General features: G+C 38.7%; 1 protein-coding gene across 1 annotated transcript in view; it reads left to right on the top strand.

The window, feature by feature from the left end:
* slc16a2 (solute carrier family 16 member 2) overlaps positions 1-3,390 on the top strand; it is a 31,853-nt gene extending 28,463 nt beyond the window's left edge. Inside the window, exon 7 of the mRNA XM_087798748.1 lies at positions 2,972-3,390. The gene's annotated coding sequence lies outside the window, so the exon portion shown is untranslated. The remainder of the gene's footprint in view (positions 1-2,971) is intronic.
* Positions 3,391-10,129: the final 6,739 nt, after the last annotated feature.

The raw sequence follows: 10,129 nt of genomic DNA on the forward strand, positions 1-10,129 counted from the left end.
TGGATACAATGGATGGATGGATATGATGGATGGATGGATTAATTGATGGATACAATGGATGGATGGATATGATGGATGGATGGATTAATTGATGGATACAATGGATGGATGGATACGATGGATGGATGGATTAATTGATAGATACAATGGATGGATTGATGGATAGAAAAATGGATACGATGGATGGATGGATAGGATGGATGGATGGATAGAAAAATGAATACGATGGATGGATGGATGAATGGATACGATGGATGATCGATAGATGGTTGGATGAATGGATACGATGGATGGATAGCTGGATGATATGATGGATGGATGGATGAATGGATACGATGGATGGATGGATGGATATGATGGATGGATTAATTGATGGATACAATGGATGGATGGATGGATAGAAAAATCGATACGATGGATGGATGGATGGATATGATGGATGAATGGATACAATGGATGGATAGCTGGATGATACGATGGATGGATGGATATGATGGATGGATTAATTGATGGATACAATGGATGGATGGATATGATGGATGGATGTATGATAGATAAATGGATAGATACAATGGATGGATAGATACAATGGATGGATAGATAGATAGATGGATGGATGGATACGATGGATGGATGGATATGATGGATAAATGGATGTTTAAATGGATGGATGGATAAATGGATATTATGGATAAATGGATGGATAAATGGATAAGATAGATGGACGGATGGATGGATGGATAAATGGATAAGATAGATGGACGGACGGATGGATGGATGGATATGATGGATAAATGGATGGATAAATGGATAAGATAGATGGACGGATGGATGGATGGATAAATGGATATGATGGATAAATGGATGGATAAATGGATAAGATAGATGGACGGATGGATGGATGGATAAATGGATATGATGGATAAATGGATGGATAAATGGATAAGATAGATGGACGGACGGATGGATGGATGGATATGATGGATAAATGGATGGATAAATGGATAAGATAGATGGACGGATGGATGGATGGATAGCTGGATGATATGATGGATGGATGGATGAATGGATACGATGGATGGATGGATGGATATGATGGATGGATTAATTGATGGATACAATGGATGGATGGATGGATAGAAAAATCGATACGATGGATGGATGGATGGATATGATGGATGAATGGATACAATGGATGGATAGCTGGATGATACGATGGATGGATGGATATGATGGATGGATTAATTGATGGATACAATGGATGGATGGATATGATGGATGGATGTATGATAGATAAATGGATAGATACAATGGATGGATAGATACAATGGATGGATAGATAGATAGATGGATGGATGGATACGATGGATGGATGGATATGATGGATAAATGGATGTTTAAATGGATGGATGGATAAATGGATATTATGGATAAATGGATGGATAAATGGATAAGATAGATGGACGGATGGATGGATGGATAAATGGATAAATGGATATGATGGATAAATGGATGAATAAATGGATAAGATAGATGGACGGACGGATGGATGGATGGATATGATGGATAAATGGATGGATAAATGGATAAGATAGATGGACGGATGGATGGATGGATAAATGGATATGATGGATAAATGGATGGATAAATGGATAAGATAGATGGACGGATGGATGGATGGATAAATGGATAAATGGATATGATGGATAAATGGATGGATAAATGGATAAGATAGATGGACGGACGGATGGATGGATGGATATGATGGATAAATGGATGGATAAATGGATAAGATAGATGGACGGATGGATGGATGGATAAATGGATATGATGGATAAATGGATGGATAAATGGATAAGATAGATGGACGGATGGATGGATGGATGGATGGATAAATGGATATGATGGATAAATGGATGGATAAATGGATACGATAGATGGATAGATGGATGGATGGATGAAATGAGTCCCTGAGTCTACTAGTGTTGCATCATGGGAGGAGCATTCGTGCTCATCTTCTCTCCAAAAGTCTAAAGTTACATTTTCTTCCTGAGGATGAGAATCTTTGACGTTCAGCTGAATATTAAGAAGCTCGTGTTTAACATTATTTTACACGTCTTTACATCTTCAGTGATTCTGTCAACGTAAAGTAAAAGAGGGATGAAAAGAAAAGGAAGTAAAGAAGGTTTGACTGATCTTGTGCAGCAGCTCTTCTTGACTGAACCCCTGACCTTCTGTGACCCCTTATGTCAAGGTCATCACAGTTGTGTGGTTTTACCTCCATTAACATGGTTTTCATCAGTTTTTAATGACTTTACCTTTTATTAAAGATATATTCGATCTTCTTATATATATTTATAACTTAAGACCTTTTTATTTTAGTTGTTTTTCCTGTTTTTTTATTTGTTTTTAATCAATTCAATTCAAAATTAATGTTTTTTTTCTTACAGTAATTTTAAAACTATTTTAATTATAGAAAACAACAGTTTTAAATATATAAATAGTTAAATATTCAATTAAAACAAATTCAACATTTAAATATAAAAAAATGTTGAATTAAAATAATCAATCAAGACAAATTCAATGTTTAAATTTACAAATTGTTGAATTTTATTCAATTCAATTAAAAACTATTTCAACCTTTCAATGTATCAATTATTAATTAAACTATAAAAATAATAATGAGATAAAATACAACAATTAGTTAAAGAATTCCAACATTTATATGTTAAATTTAACAATATGTTGACGACTCTCTTATTCTTCCATAACCTCTGCCAGTGTAAAACACCACAGTTTTATCCCACAATGCACTGCAACAAATTATTTTTTCGGCTCATTTTTTTTAGTCGAGTCTCAAATAATCATCAATTAAAAATATGAAAATTAGAAAAATTGACCAGACAAATACTTTTTAAAAACAATGTTATTTGAGTTTTAACTTTTTTTTAAATGTTTTTTTCTTCTTCAGGGATTCCACCTGCTTGTGACCGGGCCTCCCGACCCCGCTTTAGAAAGTGTTCCAGTTGAAATCACTGTGAAACGAAGGATGAGAAAAAGAAGCACAAGTGGAATCGAAAACCTTCAAAAAAATCTCTCAAATCTCCTCCTTGTCCTCGCAGTGAAACTCCACCAGTGAAGGATCCACTTGTTTTTTTTTTCTTCACACATTGAGGAGTAGCTGATCCTCATCATCACCTCAGATCAAACTGTTGCCACGTGGTCACCATCGGGGTCGGACCGTCCTCGCACCAGCAACCGTCGCCTCTCGCTGCTCAGGGTCCGACTCCAAGTTCACCTCATGCGTCTGTGTCGCCTTAATCTTCTGGACCAATGATGTCATCGCTCTCACCGGAGTGATGTCATCGCTCTCACCGGAGTGATGTCATCGCTCTCACCAGAGTGATATTACCGCTCTCACCGGAGTGATGTCATCGCTCTCACCAGAGTGATATTACCGCTCTCACCGGAGTGATGTCATCGCTCTCACCGGAGTGATGTCATCGCTCTCACCGGAGTGATGTCATCGCTCTCACCGGAGTGATGTCATCGCTCTCACCAGAGTGATATTACCGCTCTCACCGGAGTGATGTCATCGCTCTCACCGGAGTGATGTCATCGCTCTCACTGGAGTGATGTCATCGCTCTCACCGGAGTGATGTCATCGCTCTCACCGGAGTGATGTCATCGCTCTCACCGGAGTGATGTCATCGCTCTCACCGGAGTGATGTCATCGCTCTCACTGGAGTGATGTCATCGCTCTCACCAGAGTGATATTACCGCTCTCACCGGAGTGATGTCATCGCTCTCACCAGAGTGATATTACCGCTCTCACCGGAGTGATGTCATCGCTCTCACCGGAGTGATGTCATCGCTCTCACTGGAGTGATGTCATCGCTCTCACCGGAGTGATGTCATCGCTCTCACCGGAGTGATGTCATCGCTCTCACCGGAGTGATGTCATCGCTCTCACGGGAGTGATGTCATCGCTCTCACCGGAGTGATGTCATCGCTCTCACCGGAGTGATGTCATCGCTCTCACCGGAGTGATGTCACCGCTCTCACCGGAGTGATGTCATCGCTCTCACCGGAGTGATGTCATCGCTCTCACCAGAGTGATATTACCGCTCTCACCGGAGTGATGTCATCGCTCTCACCGCAGTGATGTCATCGCTCTCACCGGAGTGATATTACCGCTCTCACCGGAGTGATGTCATCGCTCTCACCGCAGTGATGTCATCGCTCTCACCAGAGTGATATTACCGCTCTCACCGGAGTGATGTCATCGCTCTCACCGGAGTGATGTCATCGCTCTCACCGGAGTGATGTCATCGATCTCACCGGAGTGATGTCATCGCTCTCACCGGAGTGATGTCATCGATCTCACCGGAGTGATGTCATCGCTCTCACCGGAGTGATGTCATCGCTCTCACCGGAGTGATGTCATCACGCCGCTCTCACCGGAGTGATGTCATCGCTCTCACCGGAGTGATGTCATCGCTCTCACCGGAGTGATGTCATCGCTCTCACCAGAGTGATGTCATCGCTCTCACCGCAGTGATGTCATCGCTCTCACCGGAGTGATGTCATCGCTCTCACCGGAGTGATGTCATCGCTCTCACCGGAGTGATGTCATCGCTCTCACCGGAGTGATGTCATCGCTCTCACCGGAGTGATGTCATCGCTCTCACCGCAGTGATGTCATCGCTCTCACCGCAGTGATGTCAAAAAAACACAAGGTTGTCAAAAGGTCCAAAATGTACAGGATGAGATTTTTATCTTTTTTTTTTTTTCACTGTGACAAAAGTGTCTAAAGTCCAGTTTCTTCTCGGGCTGTGATGGTGCGTTCAGGGGAACTGGACGAGCCAGCTGTAATGACAGTCAAAACTTTTGGGATTGACCAAAAAAATCAACAAAATCTACGTTTTAAAAGAATCTTCGACGTCGGCATTAAATTCACGGATGAATCAGTAAAAATCATTAGTTTACAGGTTTATTTTTGACTCGACTTGACTGAACCGTAATCAAATCAAGTGCTTGATACTAGACGTGTTCATCGAATCTCATGATCACACCATACGATAGATCACGATACTGTAGTAACGGGAATATATGTGTACTATTTTTCTAGTACTTGACTCTGGTGTAGCAGTATTTACAGACCACATGACTCTCGACGAAGTCGTAACTGATTTAGTTTGTTTTCAAAACAAAATATGTCCAAACATCAGCTTTAAAAGCTGCTGGAGTCGACTGTATCCTCTCGTCCTCAGTCATCTTGGGAGGATCTTGCAGGATTTAATTGTTCCTTTAGCTGCTTACTTGCCTAATGACTTCAGAAGTTTAGTTGCAACACAAAAAAATGAACAAACGTTGTGAATATTTGCTTGTTAATCGTAAAAGAAACAAAAATCAAATTATTTTATTTTTGAACAATTGAACAACTTTGAAAAAAACAACCAAGAAGAAAATATGATTTTCAAGCCCCTCCCCTCGCGGTCAAATATCGATACAGAATCCTGGGAAAATATATCACGATATATCGCCGTATTGATATTTTATAACACCGCTACTTGAGACCTTGGCTCCTGCGAGGGTTTGAGTGAAATCTGAAACATCAGTAGAAGCCACATCATTCCAAAAATAGAATACGTTATAGATTTGAATAGAATTCTCTTCAACGATGACTTTCGATGGTGTTTATGCAAACAAAATGGAGTCTGAGACGGACGACCTTTATGACCTTGGATTTCTTTTCTTTTTTTTTTACCTCATTTTCTTCTGATGCCGTGTTGCCAACATTTTCACAAAAGATTCTTCGGTTTCAAAGTTGACTTTTACCATAAGGGATTCCTTTTCCTTCAGCTTTACTTGCCTATTGAGAGGGCCGGCTCTGGTCGCTCTCATTTTTAAAAGTCTTGATGCGAACGACCTTCAGAGAGAGTCAAGTTTCAGTGAAGGTCAACATGCTGCCTTTCCTTCTCTCCTTCTTTGTCGTCTTTCCTTCTCTGTCGTCTTTCCTTCTCTCTTTCTTTGTTGTCTTTCCTTCTCTCTTTCTTTGTTGTCTTTCCTTCTCTCCGGAAGCTTCTGTCACAAACATTACCTCAGTCGCCGACACAATCCTCATCAAGTTCTCGTTGTTCTAGTGAAGAACCCAAACCTCATTGTTGGTACCACTCGAGCGAGAGACTCGCTGACATTCTCGCCCTTCATTCCTGAATCCTGGTGACGTGTCGACAAAGCTTCATGAAGCAGTGTTATTATCTTCAGAGTCCACTAGATGGCGTCTTTTAAACTATTTTCCCTTTGTTTTAAACAACTTTTCTCATTAAACATGTTTTTTTTAAACTGATGGCGCCACCTACTGACCTCTAAACAACATGACACTGTTTCATGAAGCTTCATGAAACGGTGTCATTATCTTCAGAGTCCACTAGATGGTGTCTCTGCACTGCTTTTATTTGTTTTGAACAACTGTTATCGTGTAACATCAGTTTTTAAACTGGTGGCGCCACCTACTGACCACTGAACAACATGACACTTCATGAAACAGTGTAATTATCGTCAGAGTCCACTAGATGGCGTCTCTACACTTTGTTTTGAAAAATTGTTCTAAAGGAAAATCACATCATTTTTAAACTGGTGGTGCCACCTACCGACCTCTGAACAACATGACACTGTTTCATGAAGCTTCATGAAACGCTGTAATTATCGTCAGAGTCCACTAGATGGCGTCTCTACACTTTGTTTTGAAAAATTGTTCTAAAGGAAAATCACATCATTTTTAAACTGGTGGCGCCACCTACTGACCTCTGAACAACATGACACTGTTTCATGAAGCTTCATGAAACGCTGTCATTATCGTCAGAGTCCACTAGATGGCGTCTCTACACTTTGTTTTGAACAATTGTTCTAAAGGAAAATCACATCATTTTTAAACTGGTGGCGCAACCTACTGACCTCTGAACAACATGACACTGTTTCATGAAGCTTCATGAAACAGTGTAATTATCTTCAGAGTCCACAAGATGGCATCTCTGTACTACTTTCATTTCTTTTGAACGACTGTTCTCATGAAAAATCATTTTTAAACTGGTGGCGTCACCTACTGACCTCTGAACAACATGACACTGTTTCATGAAGCTTCATCGACACATCACTACTGATCTCACTGCGTGTCCCTGAAGCAGACGTTGTGTGCGTCACCGTCACTGTGAAATGTATTATTGAATAGATTTTTTAAAAAACAAACAAAAAAAACTCTCGCTCGTCTTCTTCAGAAGTGGACGAAGATTAAAAACTTTGAAAAAGTGAGTTTTTCTTCCACGCGATCTATTACTATCTGTGTAACAGGTATTTGGCTTCAAGTGTGTGAAACACACTCCTGTGTTGTAAACAGGACGACGGATGTTCTGCGTGAAAACGGAACATTTAAAAAAAACAAAAAACAATGTATCTTCAAAGGTCACTTAAAGGTTGTTGTTGCCTTCATCTTTATATCAAATTTAATGTAGTTTAGTTACAAACTAACTATTTTATTCGTGTATATAAAGTCAATAAATCGACACTTAACTTCAAATCTCTTCAACCTGCTGTAAACTCGACTGTAATCAAAAGTACTTTTGTTTTTCGACTCTTGTTAAAGTTGTGTAGCTGATTGTGTTAACCTCCTGTGGCTTGTTCGCTGCAGTGCAACGGTGTGTGTGTGTGTGTGTGTGTGTGTGTGTGTGTGTGCGTCTGGAGTGAAGGCGGCTGCAGACGTGTGTCTCTGTGACTCAACGGCGCCCCCTGTCGGTGTGCAGATGGATCGACGCTTTTTGAACTGTTGCCGAACTAACGATGAAATTGTTACTGACACGCGCTTCTACTAACAGATTATTTTGCTGATATTTTTAATAAATGATTAAAAAAAGATACTCTTTTTTTTTTTGTCGTCCATCTTCAAAAGTAAAAGCTGATTAATACAAAATGGCGTCTCAAATTGTTTTGCTGTTGAAGTAAATGTAACTAGAAATATCTATAAATATAAAATTAGAAAATGTTTGTTAATAATAAGTGATTATTTTGAAAGCTTTTTTTTTAATAAAAGCATTTTTAGTCTTTTGCTTTTCATAATAAACCCACGCAAGTTAACAAAAGTTTATCTTCTTTATTTTCTTTTAATATTTTATTCCACTTAAGTTTTGATTCTAAACTATCAAGTGTTCAATTTATATTTAGTGTAAGAAACTCAAATACACTTTTTTTTCTCGGAATGTTCGTTTATTTTGTGTCTTTTTTACTAGAACTGGTGATAATATGACGTTATCTTTACTAATATTCAGTAACATTTTTAAGTTGTTTTTGACATGCGTTACTGCCAAATGTCCACTAGGCGTCGCGCTGCGTTTATAAATCCACACACTGGCGCGTTTTATGATTGAATAATTTTAATTTCCATTCAAAATAATTGTTTATTGAAAACAAACGTTTATCAGTAAATTTTTATAAATCAGCAAAATGTCAAATAAAACTAAATGTTGGTTTTGATTAATAATGAAACGTAAAAATAAAAAGTTATGGATTACAATGTAAAAATGATAATAATGAATAATAATAAAACGATCTAGTTTAATGACTAGTTTAAGGACTAGTTTAATGAAGGTGTTCAACTAGAGATTTAAATAAAGGTAAAACAGATCAACCATGAAGATAAAGTTGGTCCAGAATCTGTTTTACTCTCCAGTGAAGATTGTAAATATCAGGAAGTGTAAAAAAAAAAGGATGGAACAAAGGACACAAAGGATTTGGGAGGAAACCAGAGTGTTGAAGGACAATCATTGACCCTTCAATTAAAATAGATTTTTAACTTATATTTAGGACAAACCTGGACAAGTATTCTGTTGTCGATGAAGGACAAAGGCGGACCAAGGACGGACCCTTGAGAGACGCCACAGCGTTACTTCCGCCGTGGATCTGTGTGTTCCTGTGTGTTCCTGTGTGTTCCTGTGTGTTCTTGTGTGTTCTTGTGTGTTCTTAGTGTGTTCCTGTGTGTTCCTGTGTGTTCTTGTGTGTTCTTGTGTGTTCTTAGTGTGTTCCTGTGTGTTCCTGTGTGTTCTTGTGTGTTCTTAGTGTGTTCCTGTGTGTTCTCGTGTGTTCACTTGTGTTCACTTGTTCCTAGTGTTCCTCGTGTTCCGAGGCTGTTATTGTTTTCCCAGATAAGCTCCACACATAAGGTCTCTGCCAGCGTCCTGTGGTTCTTCCTCTGTCCTCCAACAATTCCCTGCACCAGCTCGGAAACTTCCGCAGCTGATAATGAGTTGATAACATGACAATCGTGTTTTTGACGCTGGAGCTGGAAACTCTCTGCTGCTGCCAGTGAATGAATCGAGGCTTGAGTTTGTGTTTGAGAGGCTGGAGACGAGAAAACACCTCCAGACTTTTAACACTTTTACCTGATGACTTTTGTATCCAAGTACTTTTGTAATCTAGTACTTTTACTTCATGACTTTTGTATCCAAGTACTTTTGTAATCTAGTACTTTTACTTCATGACTTTTGTATCCAAGTACTTTTGTAATCTAGTACTTTTACTTCATGACTTTTGTATCCAAGTACTTTTGTAATCTAGTACTTTTACTTCATGACTTTTCTATCCAAGTACTTTTGTAATCTAGTACTTTTACTTCATGACTTTTGTATGCAAGTACTTTTGTAATCCAGTACTTTTACTTCATGACTTTTGTATGCAAGTACTTTTGTAATCTAGTACTTTTACTTCATGACTTTTGTATCCAAGTACTTTTGTAATCTAGTACTTTTACTTCATGACTTTTGTATCCAAGTACTTTTGTAATCTAGTACTTTTACTTCATGACTTTTCTATCCAAGTACTTTTGTAATCTAGTACTTTTACTTCATGACTTTTGTATCCAAGTACTTTTGTAATCTAGTACTTTTACTTCATGACTTTTGTATCCAAGTACTTTTGTAATCTAGTACTTTTACTTCATGACTTTTGTATCCAAGTACTTTTGTAATCTAGTACTTTTACTTCATGACTTTTGTATCCAAGTACTTTTGTAATCTAGTACTTTTACTTCATGACTTTTGTATCCAAGTACTTTTGTAATCTAGTACTTTTACTTCAT

This window comes from Callionymus lyra, chromosome 9 (genome assembly GCF_982586985.1).
Source record: "Callionymus lyra chromosome 9, fCalLyr1.hap1.1, whole genome shotgun sequence".
In the NCBI taxonomy this organism is placed as follows: domain Eukaryota; kingdom Metazoa; phylum Chordata; class Actinopteri; order Syngnathiformes; family Callionymidae; genus Callionymus; species Callionymus lyra.